Below are 19510 nucleotides of genomic sequence, written 5' to 3'. Positions count from 1 at the left end.
ACATTTTTGCTACAAGAGTTATATAGACTCACTTCAGAGAGACTATCGCTTAACCAGAAATTATTATAGACTAGGTTATTCCTTGACAGAAACATATTTTCAATATACAGAACGCAAGGGTGAAAAGGAGTCCAAACTGTCGATCTGGGCTCTATCTAGCAACCAACCAGATACACAACAGTAGGCAATCATTAATCAAAAACTAATGGTGTTTGTACAATTTACAAGATAAAAATATTAACATTTTGTACCAATAGCTCTGGAACTTTTTGATTAATAATATAGAACAAGATTATAACATAGTAAAACATGCAAGTTATCAGTCATCTTATGAAGCATTAGGGTTGAAAAATAAGAGTAAAGAACAAGACTTGTGGACACCTGAAATATACAAGACACTTAAGATAAAAAAGGTCAATTATGGTTGACAAAAATAATATCAACAGATCTTTGAATACAAACTAAAGAAATCGAGAATGTTGAATACAATACGAAAAGAAAAAACTAGAAAATGGGATTTTAAAATACCAAGAGGTAGATAGTAGATCGGTAGAAGGCAATCAACAGATGTGTGTACTTTTATATAAAATAAGATACAGAGGGATTTTACCATCAGACTAAAGATGAATCGCCAATTAATGATGAGATGATCATAAGAATTTAGAAATATTATTTGAAGAAATCAAATGACAGTTTGAAGGACGTAAGAAGGACGGACATTAGTATAATACTAATAACTATATTTAATAAGTAAAGAGGTGTAGCTGTCATTTTAAAACTATATATAAATAGATGGCTCCATATTATTATCAACAAAGGAAGCTATGATTAACAAAATAAATGCCAGTATTGATAGATTCACCTAACGACTTAGCTGTATTTGGTATTGTGGCTCCAAAAAATAATGACGATGAAAATTCAACATATCGGATAGGGAGATGTCAATGAGGCGGTTTGGAAAATGTCTTCATTTTCCATGCCTAAACGTCATATCACTGTAGTTAATTTAGCTGTTCACCTGGTGAATGGACAACGACTTTGACAATGAGCTGAACGATTACCAACGACAACGTTAAAATGTTATCTTTTCTTAAAGGAAGAGTTAACAACATGTAGATGTTACAACATTGTTACGTAGATTTTAAGTTAAGCAATAAGTCAGAAACCCAACTAGCGTTGGGTTCATCTGGAATATCTGCAACTTTATTAAAGATTTTACAGGTATGAAAATTAATCTTCTTCTTCTTCCTACTTTATAAATAGGCAAAATGCCTGTTTTACTTCGGTTTTTAGCCTCAATTGACGTTGTCTGACCATCTTTTCCGCGGTCATCCCAATGATCTTCTTCCATTTGGCGATCTGTCTCTTGCTATTCGTACTATTCTATTTTCTGTCATTCTTTCGATGTGTTGATTCCATTCCACTTTTCTTCTTTTGGTCCACGCGTTTATTTCCTCTATACCACATCTCGCTCGTATTTCCTCACTTCTTACTCTGTCTCTTAGAGTTTGGTTTGTTATTTTTCGTAAGACTTTCATGTCTGTTGTTTCCAGTAGTCTTTGTGTTTTCGCCGTATCTGCTCTTGTTTCCGCTGTGTACGTCATTATCGGTCTTATTGTTGATTTATATATCCTGGTTTTCGTTTCCGTTGTGAGGTATTTGTTTCTCCAGATTGTGTTGTTGAGACAACCTGCTGCTCTGTTTGCCATGTTCACTTGTTTTTGTACTTCTTCTTCCACTTTTCCGTAGCTTGACAGTTTTATTCTCAAGTATTCAGTTTCCATCACTTGTTCTATTATTTTGTTATTTAGGACTAGTTTACATTGTCTCGGTTCCGCTGATATCACTATCGCTTTAGTTTTCTCTGTTCAGATCTCCATGTTGTATATGAGCGCCGTATCTTCAAATTCTTTAATTAATCTTTGTAGGTCATCTTCATTTTCGGCTGTTATTATGGCGTCGTCGGCGTAGCATATTATCCTTATTTCCTTTTCTCCCATTCTATATCCTCTTTTTTTTAACTTTCTTTATGATTTCATCCATTATCAGATTAAATATTAATGGGCTCAGCGAATCTCCTTGTCTAATGCCTGTTTCATATTTGATAGGTTGCGGTAGTTTTCCTTTACATCTTACCATAGCTATGTTATCTTTATATATATATATATATATATATATATATATATATATATATATATATTCTCAATGGTTTTTACTAAATCCAGTGATATTCCCTTTTCATATAATAAATGTATCGCGTCCCGAATTCTCACTCTATCACACGCTTTCTTCAAAACTATCAGACACATATATGCTGGTTTGTTGTATTCCAGCGACTTTTCTTTTGTCTTATTACAAAAACTGCATCCGTGCATGATCTTCCTGTCCGAAATCCTTGCTGTTCCTCTTGCAGAGATATTCATTCATTTGATTCGTTGATTTATTGCTCGATAATTATTCGGGTCTTTCTTATCTTCTTTTTTGAAGAACATCACCATGATCGCTCTCCTCCATTCATCTGGTATTCTGTTCGTGGTGATTATTTTATTATTAAGAAGTTGTAGTTGTTGTACAAGGTGATCACCTCCATATTTTAAGAGTTCATTTGGTATTTGATCTTCTGCTGGTGACTTTCTGTTTTTTAATTTTTTTATTCCTTTTTTCACATCTTTTTGGGAGATTTCGGTCTTTTCCTCAGTTATTATATTTGGCGTTTCTGGTAAAGGTTCTTCGTTTTGTTTTTTAAACATTTCTGTCAGGAAGGCCACCCATGTATCCTCTTTTATGTGTTCTATTTCAACTAGTTCTTTCATTTCGCTTATTTGTTGTCTTATGAAGCGCCATACTTGTTTCTGTTGTCCATAGAAATCCATCTCTAGTCCTTTTGTGAATCTTTCCCAGTAATTTGTTTTGGTTTTTCTTACCATTTGATGAGTTTCAGTTCTTATTCTTTTATATTCATCATATAATTCATCCGTTTTTTCTGACTTATATTTTAGGAAAGCTTTCTTTTTTTTGTGACATTTTTGTTTAACCTCTAGTGTAAACCATGGTGTTTTCTTTGACCATTTTTTGTTTATTATTTTCGTTCCAAGTGCTTCTCGGGCAGCACCCAGAATATTTTTCTTAAGTTTTCTCCAGCTAGTCTCTACATTGCTTTCATTTTCGATATTCTCCATTTGTATTTACTGTTCTAGCCTTTTTTGATATAATGATTTTATGGAGTCGTCTCTTAAATTTTCTATTTTTATTATTTCCTCTGAATTGGTTTGTTTAAGCTTCTCTTTCCATCTTTCATAAAATCTAATTTTACCAAGTACCAAATAGTGATCGCTTTCCACATTGGGTGACGTCAAACTTCTCACATCCACTATCTGTTTATGGTGAATATTTCTGTTTGTGACCACATAATCTATCATTGATCTATGTTCTCTTGTATTTTCAAACGTGTATTTGTGTTGAATTTTATGATCAAAAAATGTGTTGGTTATCCCTAGTTCGTTTGATGTGAAAATTAATCGTTTGGGATAAATATACATTGGCTCACAAGAGGTAATTAAAGGGTCATTACATTGGACAAAACTTTGAAAGATATTTGTAATAATCAAAAACATTTTTGGTGAAGCCATGATTCTATTGGAATTAGATATCGAAATAGATAGAGATCGGATTAGATATCCAATATCTAAATATTCGAAATGGTAAGGTCGCTATTGACACCTCGCCCGGATTCATTTCATTACCCAGATATTTCTGTTACTTTAATATATCTAATTTACTATTTTTTTATTGGAAATAAGCCGCAATTTACTTAAAACCAAGCTTATTTTGACGTTTTAATTTGACTTGGGAAATCATTTTCAAAATAAGAATACAGAACGTTTTCGGAACGAACATTCCATCATCAGAGCTGCTCTTAAGGCTACCTGTGTGAAGCCACTAAATATATGGGTAAAAACCCTTTAAATGTTACTAAATTTGTTATATATTATATTGTTGCTCATAAACATAGATAGCAATTCCTAAGGACTAAGGTCCTTAGGAGTTCTACGTTGCCATAAAGTAAACCTGTTTAAAATTTTAACATAATATAAATGTGTCATCAACAATGTAATATTTAACAAATTTAATAACATTTAAAGGGTTTTGCCCCACAGATTCGGAGGCTTTACTCACTGATGATGAAATTTGCATTCCGAAAACGTCCTGTGATGTAGAAACGGTTCTTTTTAAATAAATATACCTTGCAGCATTTCGATTTTCCCTCGTATATGTTAAAACACCGAAAAAATATTCTTAATGTTGATTCTGCCTATTAGAGATTTTGCGCATCAAATTAACAGGAATTTTTCCGTTTATGCTTTGTTTATACTGAATTGGTAGAATTATGCCACTCTACAATGGATCACGATAGGAGTCAGGTCAGTGTTTAGTCCGGATTTTTCTTTTTTAAGGTCGTTATGATTTTCCGTTATTCGTTTTTTGATATCGGATATTCAGTAAAATAAGGTGAAGTGTAGTAGCAGTTAGAGGAGATTTAGATTCGAAAGAGATAGCTTTCGGCGTGTAGTCTTCAAAGCCGGCAATTTTTTAAAGTTGAGAGGTGAATTTGAACACAAGATGCTAGTTGGTAGTTTTTGTTGAGTTAATCACCGATTGTTTGTGCTGTGCCCTATGTGAGGGATTTGTAAGACGGCGTTTCTAACCCTTTGGGAGGTAGACATGGTTTTAAGAAGGAATTGAATGGCCGAGTTTTGAGGATTGCAGTTTGTTGTCATCCAGGATAATCCGAAGCCCAAATCAGTGTTCTACCTCCCAGAACTTTTGTGTCCATTTTGTGTTCCATGGTCACCCCAGACTCTGCAGTTTGTGTGGGACACAGTTGTGTGTTGTTTGCAGTGTTTTTGATTCAATTCCAATCCCAAAAACTTTCTTAAAGAAAATACACCAGCTAGTGATACCAGGTACTTTTTATTAAAGTTATTTAAAGTAAAAATAAACAATTTTTCAATTTTCCTTAAAAAGATTTTCACCCTTTAATATTTTTTAGGAATGAAAAGCCTTTCTTTCTATCCAGCAAGAGAATTCTTGTAAACGGCGTCCAATTCAAATAGTTTAGGAACCTTCTTGTGTTTTGTTACCCAGGAAATGCCTGTAGTCACCCCAGCATCAGTCCACACTTTCAACCCCTTACAACCTTTTTATTTAGGATTTTTTAAATAAAAATTTTGTGATATATGATATCCAGGCTACTACAGGAAATTCATTTTCCTTAAGAAAATTAATATAAATATTTATTTTAAAGCCTCATTTTTTTATTTCAAGCTACTGAAAATGAATTTATGTTCATTTAAATTAATGATTTAGCTTAGTTTGAGTTATTTTTACTTCTATAATGATTTTATTTATGCACCAATCTTTTAGAATAGCCCTGTGTAGATTTAAACAAATATTTTATATTAATGTTATTTTCAATTATTGCTTAGATTATAAATAAAAACTGGTATGTCAGAGATTTCCGCGACAGTTCTAATTACTTTGGTGGGCGCGCTTATTGGAAGGTTAACTTAATTCCTTAGGAAAACAAAAATAAACACTTAACATAGTTTTTAAATAATCATGAAGCCTATTTACAATAAAATCTCTTTAAAACAAACTAAAGTATTTAAAAGTTTGAAATATAATTTCAAATTACTTGTTCCTTAATTTTACTGTCAACTTATTTATACTTATTTATTGTCAATTATTATTACTATGATCTATGACTAATGACTAATGGATTAATTCCGAAGCCAAACTCCTCTTTACACGCACAATAAATAAAACACTGTTTTTAAAATTTCCATAGTCTTTTGTCAACTTGACATGTTTTGCTTTAAAATGGCTTCTTCAAAAGAGAAGAGAAATTTCTACAAATTTTTGTTTGCTAAATAAAATAATAATAAAATATTAATTTTTTATTTTTTTAAAACGTACATTTTTATGTATATTATTTTGCAAAAGAGTTATGGTATTTTTCGGAGTACTCCCACTAATTCTTTATATAATTTTTTTTATTTCATTTTTTTAGTTATATGAAATATTGGGTAATGGCCACTGAATTTATTTAGATATTATAATAACAGTCACACATATATTGCGTGAGAGTAACTTTAGTAGACACCCGTGTCTTTTAGATCAATAACAATTTTAGATTGCTCTGAGCTATTTGTATCTGTAAAATTTTTACAACGGCATAAAGCAACATTATAAACACTTCAAAATACGTAAATCGAAAATTTTAATGCAGAAATGTCACTCTCTCGCAACATTAAGTTATATCAGCCTTGAGCAGTGTTAGGTAAGACCAGTGCAGTAGTTTGTTGCAGAAAGCAGCCGAGAAATATTAGTTGGCTTATAGATGCCAAACAATTGCAATCGAGACATTTCTGATTAACGATTTTAACAATATGCGCAATCAAGCACTGATAACTATTTAAAAATGAAAATGGGTAAATATATGGATATATTTGCCACTAAATTCTAGTACTGTATCGTGCGAAAGCGTTAATTGAAATTTGTTAACAAGCTATAAAGCAAGTTAGAAAATATATTGCTCTAGTTTAAAAATATTTTACGATAGTACTGTAGTAATACATAACTTTTAAACGCATAGCAATTTCATGAACTCATTTAACTGTAAAAAGTTTTTAGACACCGATTAAGGTTACGAAATAGATTTTTTTAATATACAACAAAGTATCCGTGTTAAAACAATAAAGTAAAATTACTAGAGATCTACTTGGTGTTTTCCAGCCTTTAGGGTATAGAATAGAATAGAATAGGAATATGCTTTATTGTCACTGAAAATTGGACAATTTTATGGACAAAGCTTACAAAAAGACAAAAATAACAATTGAAATTTATCCGAACATATATCCGAACATATATATTGTTAAGATATGTAAAATTGAAAATAATATTGGTTTGCTTTTAATATATTTCAAAGTACAAAATACAATAATTCAAATAATTCAACTAATAAACTATAAAAGATATTTCGAAGAAATGAAAGTCTATTATCCTGGATTACCTATAGTAAACAAAATTTAAAGATATGCATAAATTATTTTCTTTGTAAAATATAATTCGAGTGACGTGAGTGAGCTTAGTGAAATCGTGAACAATGTGAGCGGGTTTTCCAAATAGACTTGTACGTCAATATACAGTGAATAAGACAATAAAATAGAAATATTTAGAAAATATAATTCTCCGTTAGTTCTTAAGAATTTGTAGAAACCGATTAGAATGTTAATAGTTTTTAGGAAATTTATAATTGTAGGTAAAATTGTTGTTTGTTATCTAAATGGTAGATAAGATAAGTGTGACGAACTTTGATTGGAGGAGATTGAAAAAAGTGGGATAGGTATGTAGGAATGAGAGTTTAGCTAGATTTTTGAGGGAAAACGATAATCAGTTGTTTTTCCAAGGGTTCAAGGCGAACAGTCGTTGTTCTCTGGTGGTTCTCCAGTAAGCAGTAGAAGTGAATGTTTGTGAGTACTCGGAGTAAGTGTATCTGACGGAAGCTGATCCAGTAAAATATTGTAAGTTATATTTTTCTACTTATATTCCAAGAGTCACTGTTCAGGCCGGAACGAGAGATTCAGTTTATCGAGAGGAGAAGAGGCTAGCATCATTTCAACGATACGTGCATTTGAAGGAGATCATTAAAGACGATAGGCTCGCAATAATTTGTTGTAAGACTGCTGATTACCTAGGGGACTACTAAGAATAGATAGTGTAGGCTACAAGGAACAAGGATTTGGACAACTCATCATCAGAGAGATAGTTTTACCATTCGTCAGATTTTTTTTTTATTAACAACACATTTTTTTAACAATTGCTTTAGAAAAGATAGGAATATTTTGATCAGGAGATTTAGAACAACAATTTTGATTTGAAATTTTAATTTATATTGTATATACCATTAATTTTTGAAGGTTCACGTACGTAGAACAAAATTTTGATAATCATTATATGAGATATTTTTTATTGAAGATATTTGAGTGTGAATTTTATTTCAATATATAATGTTGTATCATATACTTTTTTATTATTCCGGTATTCTTTGGACCTTAATATCATATGTAAAGCATAGATATTGAAGCACGAGTATAACCCTGAGATAAGAAAATTAAATAGTGTGATAGAATCATAATTGCATTATTTAAATAAGTTTAATATATATATATATATATATATATATATATATATATATATATATATATGGAGAGAGAGAGAGAGAGAGAGAAAGAGAGAGTTTTTGTGATTTATTATTTAAATTGTTGAGCAATAGGTTGACTTGTTCAGAAGCTACCAATTCTGAACTATTAAACTCACCGTCTTTAACAAGACGTCTTTATATTTTTATACACTATTCATTTTATTATCTGCCATTTTTTATATGTTTCTATCGTAAACTATTCTAATTATTTGTTGAGCTGCTCTTCGGTTTTCAGTGAAACGTTTGGGCTAATCTGTGTAGGAGTATAAATTTGCCACTGCAACGTATCTTCATTTATAGAAGATACTTAACCTCTGCGATACTTAATCCGCAGAAAAAAACATATTTCATTTCTTCTTATTATCAACCCCATAAAACCTAATTGGAGAAAAAGTGATAATTTACTAAGATTAAGAAAATATAAATTTTACAGGTTGCGCCCAAATTTGGAAGGCTGATGATTATTAGTGACTTTTATGATTTCATTATTATTTTTAACGGGGTAATAAGCTTACCGAAATTATTATTTTTTAAGAGTATTTTGACACACAAAATTTGCATGTAATAAAAGAGAAATTAAAAACTTATGATACAGGGGAATTTAAGTTTATATGGCAGAACAAAACAAACCGACTAAAAGAAATTTTTGTATTTACCTGCATCTATTCAAGAGATAATTGTGATTGCTTTTTTATAGAGCAAATTTCAATGGGCAATAAATCAATGAGTAAGTGTAATAATTTATATAATGCATTAAATAAAACATTCATAAAGTAAAAATTAGAATATAGAACTCTTCAAAAGTTGTTATTAAAGACGTATAAGGACACTAAACAAACAGGCATCGTGTGATTCCCTTTGCGTTTGTTTTTAAATATATTTCCCTATATATTTGGTAATGTGATTAATCTGAAAGGAGGTGGTAAATCTTTTTAATCATACGATGCCGTGTCCCGATAATATAGTTTATTGGATTCACAGTGGAAAGGCCGGACTACTCATAGGTTCTATCCAGATTGGTACATCCCATTAATAGCCCGTCTTCTCTTCCTCCCACTCTCTCTCTCTCTCTCTCTCTCTCTCTCTCTCTCTCTCTCTCTCTTTCTCTCTTTTTTTTTAAGAAGTGGGTTTAAAGAAAATTGGATTTTTACGGTGATTTACGTTCTAAGAATAAGTATTGATAATCGGAAGAAAGTTAGGTAAACATTGTTTAGAAAAGTATAACTCATTAGACCTAAACAATTTTTTTTAAAATAGAATCGATCTAGTTTTAAATAGACAATGTATCGGGTTTATCAGAGATAATAGTTTTTTTTTACAGATAACAATATAGTTAGAAAGTTTGAATGTTTAGTTAGAGATAAGAATCATTGCCTAAATAAAAGGTAAATTTTCTAATTTGACTGTGTCCTAGAAATTTGTAAAACCCAAGCTGTGTACGATAACGTGGATTTTTAATAGTAAATAAAGTAGAGATTAAAATCCGTAAACTAATTTTCGAAACCAAATTCAGAACTTTGCTTTAATCTGTGCCTTCTAAGAATTGCAAGGCAAAACAGACGTTGATAAAGATGTTATTAGAGACATGTGAAATCTAAATATTGCATTCCACAACATATCTCCTCAACTATGCAAAATTCTTAGCGAATTGGAAAGTAGAGATTTTTGGAAAATGGTAGGAAGGATGAATGGTGTTTTTGATTGGCGATAAAAAAGTGGGAGGAGAATAGGAATCGATGTGGATTTTGAACGAGAAGGTTTGGAGCATTGTGTTTTTTACCATCGAGATCAAAGAGTCCAGTTAAAAATTGTCTTCCAAAGTGTTCCTGTAGTTATTTTTGGTGATAGCAGAATCGAGGAAGTTATAAAAAAAACCAAGTAGAGAATTCCAAACTTCTTGTGTTTCAGAAGTTTCCAGTTTCTGTAAGTAAAGACATAATTATTATATAAAATTAGCACGAGGCATCAAGTCGAGGAGAAAAATCCTTGGGCCTAAATATTGCTGTTTTTAATTTTAAACGAGTCGTAGATTTGATTTGTGGAGAGAATCTCAACGTGTGCTGTTTTGTTGAAGAATTGGGACCGGTGGTTGATAACACAGTCAAGGAGAATTATTGGCGTCCGTCGAAAAACGAAAGCAGAGCCCTAAAGGTTGGTCAACTTATTTGTGACAGGAGAATGTTTGTTTATAGTGCATACCATATTTATTTTTAAAAGCCATATTAATTTGTTAGTATTGGAACATAAATAATTTATTAGTTCCAAGTAATCCTAGTAATTCCAAGAATTATAAAGTAATTGTTTTACAAATAAATTTCATCCATCAAAATAAGATAATTTTAAGTTAATATTAGAATATTAGTACAGGAGTAAAAGTTGTTTTCTTTAAGAAAGTATTATTAGAGCTAATTTCATAGTAAAGTAAATAGATTTAGTTCAAAAAAAGATAAACAATTGAAAATTTCTTTTTTATTGGCGATTAGATAAGAAAGCTATACACGATAAAAGTTAAAAAGAATATTTGATTTTTTGGGTATAATAAATATATGGTATTTTATGTTTTACAATATTTGTGTTTTCTTATATTTATTTTCCTTGTTTATCCTGGATAAAGCACGCAACTAGGAAATGCTAGAAGCCACGAAATAAAGGTAATTAATATGACAAATCAGCTCCGAGAAATTCATCTATTGCATATTTTTTATATTTTTGGTTTGCTTTGTAATAAATAATTAAAGTAATTAATTACTTTAGTTAATTAATAAAAATCAGCTTCATCATACCATAAGCACGGAAAGCAGATCATAATATGTATATATATATATATATATATATATATATATATATATATATATATATATATATTCTACAGATACGGATATATCTGATAATTTTCCAGCTAGCACTATAGATGCTCTGAAGATCTAACAGATATCAAACTAATAAACGGAGTACTATGTGATACACAGATTACCAGAAATACAAAAAAGCTAGTTTACAACAACATGGTATGCAGTATATTGGTATATGAAACGAAAAACAGGATAACGATTAAGAGATAAAAGGAAGAATAGAATTAGACCAAGACATAAGCTAAATAGAGAAAAATCGATTAATGTTGTATTTCCCCGTAAGACGACTCGATCATACAAAATATATATCGGTTAAATTTATATTAACCAAGGTCGACGATAATAATAAAGTTTAAAAAATATAACAACTCACTTTTGACTCGATGTTAACCAATTTTGTTAATTTTAATTTAACGTATAATAATTTTACCAAACCTATTATTTTATAAGTAGTATTTGACAGCTTAAATTTACATGACATTAAAGGAAAACTTTAAACTGGAAGTATAAAATTATTTCATACCAATTTTTCGCTAAACCTTTATAACAAGCGACAGTTAAAGCAATTCAATAATTTAAAACCAGTTACAAGTGTTAATTAGCGAAGTATAACCAGAAGGAAAAAAAGAGAAAATAAAGTCGTTTTCAGTTTTTACAAATTCGTTGCGAAATAAACTGACTGTTACACGAAGATAATATTCATTAGTAGAAAAAGGATTTATTATTTATTGGGAGAATCATATTTGGATATTCATTGGAAGAAGCATTATATTAGTAGGTACCTGTTTACAAAAACAAGGGAATATAAATAGGATTCTCCAAAAGTATACAGGTACAGCTCAGTAAAGATTTTAGTGGGAAGTTTTTCGGTTTTTATAGGCCACATTTGAAAATTTCAATTATATTTGCCTCATTGAATTACTTGGGGACATTATCACTATGGAGAAATTTTTAAAACAGCTTACCATTACATTCAATTTTTCATGATATTTCGTTATAGGTATAGTCCGTCAAATCTAGGATTTAGGTGATAGCCGTTATAATCCTTCCCATGCTAAAAGTTTACGAGAGACCGTTTATGCCTGGTGTTTCCCTTTTAAAAAGTTCTTGTTTAGTTTTATTAGAATGAGTTTTATATGAGGGAGCCGAAATAAGTTCACTATTCTGATAGCTATCTGGTTAAGTGACGAGTGACGATCAGTCTTACCCTATGCACAGTATATTGCTTAAGCAATATACTGTGCCCTATGTAGCTGCTTTTATACTCTCAGCATAGATAAGAGGGCTAGGTTAGGTGACTCTCAGTATTGGTTGTGGCGGAGGGTGGCTGAGGCAGCGGTCGCCGTGTTGCTGGCAGTCTTTTAGCATCATAGCGCGTGTTTAAGCTGTCAAGCCGTTTTTCAATTTCGATAGTTTCACGAATATTTCTCGATTTTAAGGATTGGGTGGGAGCGATGATTTTTGCTTTTTCGAAATCTATTTTGTGGCCTGTCTGAATATGATGGACTAGGGCTGGATGTAGTATCAGAATGTTTTACAGATATAGAATGTTCGTAAATACGGTTATGGATTTGTCGGTTTGTCTGTCCTATGGATGTACGTGAGCAACTGGAACAAAGTATCTCGTAGACACCATGGTCTTCATTGGGGATTTGGTTTTTTCGGATCTGACGACATTGGACAACTTGAAGTAAGTAGTGAAAATGGTTTTGATATTCAAAGGATTAAGAGCTCTTCTGATCTTGTCAGTGACACCTTTGATAAAAGGTAGACAGATTTTGGGTTGATCGGGCGGCAAGGTTTCTTTCTTCGATGAAATGAGGTTTAGTTGTTTTTGAATGTTGATGTTCATTTGATTTGGGTTTTGTGGTAGGCGTTTTGTAATAGTATTTGCCTTATTGAATTGATTTTGGATGATCTGTGATTGTTGTCTCAGGTGGAAGAAGAAGATATCTAATGTGTCTTTACCATGGGCCAAATGGCCAAGGTGTTATCAACATATTGTAACCAGCAGGTGGGTTTGAGATTTGATGAGGACAGGGCTGTTCTTTGAAATGTATATGTAGATATCAGCTATTACGGGAGAGAGGGAGGATCCCATTGGGGCACCTTTGATTTGAAGATAGAAATGATTTTGGAATGAGAAGTATTTTTTAGACATGCAGTGTTTTATAAGAGATAATGTGTATTGGAGGATTTAATGTTGTAGTCCAAGATGGAAATGGTTCCATCGATAGGAATTTTGGTGAATAAAACAACAATGTCAAAATTAACTAGTATATCTAAGGGTAAAATAGAAATGTTTTTCAGAAGATTAATGGAAAAGAAGCAAACTGAAAAGAATTTTTGACAAAGACGAGGCGTTTAAGGCACTGGTTGCAAGAATAAGGCGAGATGTTTTGACAATTTCTGAGTGGGGCAGTTGTATGCACTGCTATGGGTCTTAGTGGGACTTTGGGCTTATGGGTTTGTAGAAGGCCGCATATTCTTGGAATTCGGGATGATTTTTCTCTGGGTATAAGAGATTTTTTGATGTCTGGAGGTAAAGTAGACTTATTTATGATGGATTTGGTTGTTTTTTCTATATAGGTGGTGGGATCGTTTGGGGAGCGTTTGTATTCTGTGGAATTAAGAAGTTAGAAAATTTTGTCGAAATAATTGGAAGTTGAGAATGATGGTGGCATTACCTTTATCGGACGAAAGGATGACAATGTCAGAGTTGTTATAAAACCAATATGAGGGCACGTTGATCGAAAGGAAGCATAGCTTCTTCAGACTGACAAATAACTTTCTCAGTTGTGATAGAAAGAGGAGTGACAGAAAGATTGAAGCGCTTTGACAGAGCTTTGGTAGCTGAATCGTATATGTGAATATCTGAGAAATTGCGTATAACAGTAAAAGGTTGTGGATTCGAAATAGACTGTATATTTTACTAACAAATAAGTTGGTCCAGTTTGCGTTTCTGGGTTTGAATTTTGTTATCAGAAATGTGTTGGGCTTTTTGGTGAGAAAGACAATCAAAAGTGTCTCATAATAATGCATGGATATTAAAAGAGTGGATCTCATTGTAGGTTTTAAAAAGATGGGAATTTTTTGTGTCTAAGTTGCTTCGGGTGGAATGAGCTGAATTTCGAAGAAGCGAAAAACTTCTTCAAATTAAACACCACAATAAATCTTCATTCATTTCCAAAATTCTTAAAGCAACTGCCACTTATCTGTCAGCAAAATCTACAGCCCATTTCGAATCAACAACCTTCTACTGTTGTACGCAATTTCTCAGATATTCACATATCCGATTCAACTACCAAAGTTCTGTTAAAATGTTTTAATTTTTCTGTCATTCCTCTTTCCATCATAACTGAGAAAATTATTTGTTAAACTGAGAAGCTATTTCTCACCTTTTTTTTGACCAAGCCGAAATTGCCAGACAAGATGTCGCTAGAATTCTTCGTACTCCCAAACCCCCACCGTCAAATATCAGTCTTTCAGAAAGACATGCCCTCAAAAAACTTTATAAAAATAATGACATTGTTATCCTTCCGGCCGACGAAGGTAATCCCACTGTTATTCTCAACTCTTCTAATTATTTCGACAAAATGTTTAAACTTCTTTATTCGACAAAATACAAACGAGCCCCAAACGATCCCACCAACTATTTTCGAAAAAACGACCAAGTTCATCACAAATAAGTCTACTCTACCTCCAGACCTCCCTAAGATCCATCTCAGAAATTGACAAAACATTTCGCCTTATCCTTACAACCATTAGCCGAAAACCACTGAGATAAAATTTTAAAAATAGAAATAAATTTTGGGATATAATTAAAGTTTCTGCAATATATTTGAGTAGAATATTAATTGTATTAATGAATGTTTTGTTTTTATTAATGAATGAAATTGAATATAATTAATAACTGTTTCTTTAATTAGCTCAAAGTGCAATATCATAATATATATATATATATATATATATATATGTATATATATATCATCTCTATATTTCTTTTTAAAATATTCATGGATACTATTCAGATTAAGCAAAATATTCACAATTAATATCAGTACTAAATTATTTTTTACTTTCAAGGCGACATACTCGGTGGCAAAATAACACCTCCGCCTGACTCTATAGTGTGTCGTGGGATGGCGTGTATCTAAGAGCCTTCTTCAAAGATAAGACTATTAAGAATATTTACGATATCGTTAAAAGCACTACCTGCTCAGCTATTAGATTTGTTGTCAGTTGTGTGACCGAGTGACTAACCTGCTTTTTGTTTTTATTCAAGGTGTTTCCGAAAGATCGTAAAATTATTCATTAACCTTCTTATAACCGTAAGTTAATGATTTTAATGGTGTACGATACACCTATGCTTATCTAAGGTAATGTAAAATCTCCATTACTTTGGATACCTAATGCGAGCCAGAGATTTGCATGCCCCAGTATGATCACAAAAGCGAAAAGGGATAACGAAGAATTATTTGAAAGACAAATAACAACAACTTCAAACGTCAACTATATTTACAGATAACGACATTGTTTTTTTGGCCATAGGAATTAAGATTTATTGCAATCCCAACTCTAGAGTATATTTATTATAATGCTCTAAAACTAATTGTTTGGATATTTTTTAGCCTTAATAGCAATACAAATAAGTAAGTAAATAAGTAATAATATGCTTTATTGTCACTGAAAATTGTACAAATTTTATGGACAAAGCTTATAACAATAAGACAGAATCAGAATAAGAATCGTTTGTACTTTTAAATAAAAAAAAAAACAATAAAATTCTTCCAAACTTAAACATAAAAAATACTACCTAATTAAGAACCTAAAAACTTCGTAAAATGTACGTAACAAAGAATAAAAATTAGGAAAGCAGATTAATGAAATAAGGGCTCAAATATTCCACCTCCTTGTGCTAAACAGTAACCAAATCTATCATACAGATTTCTTCTCATATTTTGGAGTAGGACTGATGTAATGCTTGCAAAGAAATGAAGTATTTTTGCCCTTAATTCGACTAGGATTGTGGCCTTTTCAAATTGATACCTATAAATGTTTTCTTTAAGAAAACCCCCAAAAAAAGAAATCGTTAGGTGCTAAGTCACAGGATTTAGCGGGCCATTTAATTATACCACATGTACTTATCAGTCGATCAGGAATCGTTTGATTGTGGAAGTCAATAGTTGCTCTAGAGTTGTGAGCCGAACACCCATCCTGTTGGAAATAAACCTCTTGAAAATTAACGGGAAGGCGTCGAAATGCCGGAATGATCTCATTCTGTAAAAGTTGTAAATATTTGGGCCCGTTTACGTTTCCATCGATAAAAAATGGACCGACAATATGGTCGCCTAACATCACAATCCAAACATTTAACTTTTGCGGATGCTGCGTTCGCACTGCAACACTAAGGTGCTTATTTTTCCGAGAATTATACCTTGCTAAGGATGGATTGTGTTTTTTATGTAATGAAAATGAAGATTCGTCAGAAAATAGAATATTTTTTAAATAAGTGTACATTTTCATTCTGTTTATCTAACATAAATTCACAAAACTCCATCCGCCTAAAGTTATCTGCCGGAAACAGTTCTTGTGTTGGTTGTATCTTAAAATAGTGATATGCATTCCTTTTGAGAACTCGCTGGACAGTTCGAGCATTCACGTTAACTTTCCTAGCAATTTGTACACTATTGCAGAGTTCACTATCTTCCACAAAAGCACAAATATCAATATCCCTGTTTTGACTCTCCTCATCGACAATTGGTTCATTACCTTTATGACACTTTTTACAACTGTTTACACATCCCGAAGTTTGAAAACGTTTAATGGTATTTTTAACTGTTGTATCACTTGGTGAGTGTCTATTTTCGAAGGCAACAATAAATAAATCAATTACTTCTCGTGACCCTGAAAGTACGATGTTACAAGTTGCACTTTTTCTTGGACGTATACAACGTAATAGGCATTTTATTAATTATTTGTTTATTCTTTCAGAACTTCGTTTGAAATTTTTAATGTCAATGTGCCTACTGTGAAATGAAAATAGAGGAGGAAACGTGTAACATGTCACAGCGATTGCCATTGTGTTGTATGGTCAATAAAACGATGGTTTAGAAAACCCATGTGTAGCAATAGATTTATAAGCTATTTCTTACATTATCCAAACAGGATGAAAAAGAACCTTATAACAGAGTTAAAAGAACGCGGTCTAAGGCTTTTCCATCCAGCTTACCTACAGAAAAATCTGCAATTGTTAAAAACTATTTTAATTAGGAACTCTTATCCTGAATATATGCTACATAGGATACTTTTCTCAATACTTTTAATAAAAATAACTTAACAGCATTTTTTGTAAAGTCTCAGAACATTGTTTCTAACAGTCAGAACATCTATTCTCATTTATTGCCTTATGTACCATCATTAACACCTAAATTAATACAAATACTAAAGGTTATTGAGAATATAAAAATAGCAACAAAAAACATCAAAACTATTTCATCTTTGTATTCAAAAACTAAATATCATATAAATAAACTAAAAAAAACAAATGTAGTATACAGCATTAATTGTACTCATTGTTAAGCTGTACAGGTTTGCTGCATAAGATTGGCATGAGCTTTATTTGGTAAACTTGGCTAAATAAAACTGTTTAACCAGTGGATTCTTCCCGTCCTTAGTTATGTATATCAAAAGAATAGAATACAGAAAACACAAAAAGCAATTGAAGGACAAATAAAAAACATTCGACTGACAGAAATATCTGGAAAAGAAATGTCACAAAAAGTGATGTCAAACAAATACCACAACTAAAGTGAAAATTAGCCAGTCCTACTATTAGACAAAAGATGGAAGATAGATTAAGAGTATTAAACATTTTAAACCCTGGATATAGAAACGAAAACAGGGTGGGGAGACCATAGAAGAGGTGGATAGATGACCTGAAACACCACGCTGGTTCGGGGTGGATGGACATGGCTTGAGGTACAGAAAGATGAAGGATTGAAGAGGAGGCATATGCCCAATATTGTATATCTTCAGGCTAATAGATAGATAGATAGACAGGAGTTGGTATCTACATCATCTACTATTGTAGATTTTTCGTATAAACTATTATTATCAATCACTATTGATTAATAATAATGATGTATTCAATAATAAACTAAAAACAGTTGTTTAATTACTTCACAAATTATTTTAATTTTATTGACACGGTATGCTAATTTTAGATAAACATAGAGCCATAACCTAAAATAAATTTAGTAAGATGTATTAATAAATTATTCATAAATATAGTTAATAGGTCTGTTTTACACCTTTTTTTAACGATTTCTCGAATTGATTGGATGTTGTCTAAGTGAATAATAATTAGTTACTAATGTTGCAATTATAATAAATGTGATTAAAATAGATAAAACTGCTCATAGATATTTGCGTATAAACTACGTTCTACGAGAAGATATCTTCTAAAACATTGCTGCAGGCATGTATATTTTTAAACAGTATAACTTATTTTAATGTAACGAAACCTTTTACTGTAAGGAGCTGTTATTAATAGTAACATCATTAGTGTTAAGTTTATCCTAAATATTTAAACACTTTTCAGTATAAGCCAATAGAGATACCTTAAAATTTTAATTGTATGATTAGTTACAAAGATATCTAGAAAAATCAAAATTAAAGAATAAATCATAATTACTCCAGTCGTCAGAGACGAAAATGCCACTGAACCTCTAAAAAGCATACGAACAAGCTAAATTTTGCCAAAAATGTGAATTTAAGGACGCTTATAAAGATGCAAAAAAGTTTACCACTTTTACCCCCGGGGCTTTTCCCTAAAACCCTCCAAGTAGAGTGGGGAAAACTGAAAAAAATAGATTTACCAAGAATCTGCAAAATGTGGCTTAAATAATTTTGAACAAAACCGTTTATTAGCGTTTTTTATTAAGAATAAACCGTTCTCTCAGAAGCAACGATTGAAGCGATCGGTGATTTTGAATGTCAGTTACGCGAGCAAAATTAATGCTTAATAAAATTTGTATCAGCTCGACGGCAAAAATTAAATATCTTTTGACCCGAGTATCCTATCGACAAAAATCAAAATGCGTTTTAAAGGCAAAGAGTGCAGATTTCGTATGCAATTGTTGTATTTTGCCTCAAATAAACTCAGTTTTTATAAAGGCGTTAAATAAATAAACGAGGCGCGATTTTTGCCATTTTTTATGATTATCATGAGATCAATACAATGTATCCCTTACATTGTGACCACTATGGAGTTTTCATAACTAGAAACTAATTTTTAAAACCTATAGCATGAAATTTTAGTTTTGAGTTTTGGCAACAAATGTGCGGCATTTGTAATATGCTTAAAAATCAATTTAAACGTTCACATGTAGCA

At 31.5% G+C, this 19510-nt stretch overlaps 1 protein-coding gene across 1 annotated transcript in view; it reads right to left on the bottom strand.

Moving 5' to 3' along the window:
* Wnt2 (Wnt oncogene analog 2) overlaps window positions 1-19510 on the bottom strand; it is a 287566-nt gene that overhangs the window by 201201 nt on the left and 66855 nt on the right. The window lies entirely within an intron of this gene.

The sequence above is a fragment of the Diabrotica undecimpunctata genome, chromosome 1, assembly GCF_040954645.1.
Source record: "Diabrotica undecimpunctata isolate CICGRU chromosome 1, icDiaUnde3, whole genome shotgun sequence".
Lineage (NCBI taxonomy): Eukaryota > Metazoa > Arthropoda > Insecta > Coleoptera > Chrysomelidae > Diabrotica > Diabrotica undecimpunctata.
Note: the sequence above shows the minus strand (reverse complement) of the source record. Positions and strands in the feature narration are given on the sequence as shown.